The 867-nt window shown below is 48.1% G+C and overlaps 1 pseudogene; it reads left to right on the top strand.

Moving 5' to 3' along the window:
• Window positions 1-314: 314 nt before the first annotated feature.
• On the top strand, window positions 315-433 carry LOC126426727 (5S ribosomal RNA; annotated as a pseudogene).
• Window positions 434-867: the final 434 nt, after the last annotated feature.

Here is an 867-nt window from a genome sequence, read left to right as displayed (position 1 = left end):
ACCAAGGACTGTACAATAAATATACCATATACACAGTCATATAAACGTGCTGTACAGAGATTTCTAGTTTCATTTGTTTACGTTGGAAACAATCTATCGAGACTGCTGTTGTCATTGACACACGGAACTGAAGTATTATTGAAGTCATTAAACAGTTCTGCGACTATTCAATAACACAATTCCCACTGCTACTATTGTAAACATTATTTTTGCTGTATCAGGATGGTATACTCGTCGACTTCCAGAGGTGAGAAATTGTTATTCTGCTTGGAGTTTTACAAATTTTGGTTAAATGTGATCCTTAGTACTAGAGTGCCAACGGCCTTGCCGCAGTGGTAACACCGGTTCCCGTCAGATCACCGAAGTTAAGCGCTGTCGGGCTGGGCTAGCAGTTGGATTGGTGACCATCCGGGTCTGCCGAGCGCTGTTGGCAAGCGGGGTGCACTCAGCCCTTGTGAGGCAAATTGAGGAGCTACTTGATTGAAAAGAAGCGGCTCCCGTCTAGGAAACTGACATACGGCCGGGAGCGCGGTGTGCTGACCACAGCCGGCCGGAGTGACCGAGCGGTTCTAGGCGTACAGTCTGGAACCACGCGACCGCTACGGTCGCAGGTTCGAATCCTGCCTCGCGCATGGATGTTTGTGATGTCTTAGGTTAGTTAGGTTTAAGTAGTTCTAAGTTCTAGGGGACTGATGACCTCAGAAGTTAAGTCCCATAGTGCTCAGAGCCATTTGAACCATTTGCTGACCACATGCCCCTCCGTATCCGCATCCAGTGACGCCTATGAGCTGAGGATGATACGGCGGCCGGTCAGTACCGTTGGGCCTTCATGACCTGTTCGGGAGGAGTTAAGTTTTTTTTTTAGTT

This window comes from Schistocerca serialis, chromosome 1 (assembly GCF_023864345.2).
Source record: "Schistocerca serialis cubense isolate TAMUIC-IGC-003099 chromosome 1, iqSchSeri2.2, whole genome shotgun sequence".
Taxonomy (NCBI): Eukaryota; Metazoa; Arthropoda; class Insecta; order Orthoptera; family Acrididae; genus Schistocerca; species Schistocerca serialis.
The sequence above is the reverse complement of the archived record's forward strand: the minus strand, read 5'-3'. Positions and strand labels throughout refer to the sequence as shown.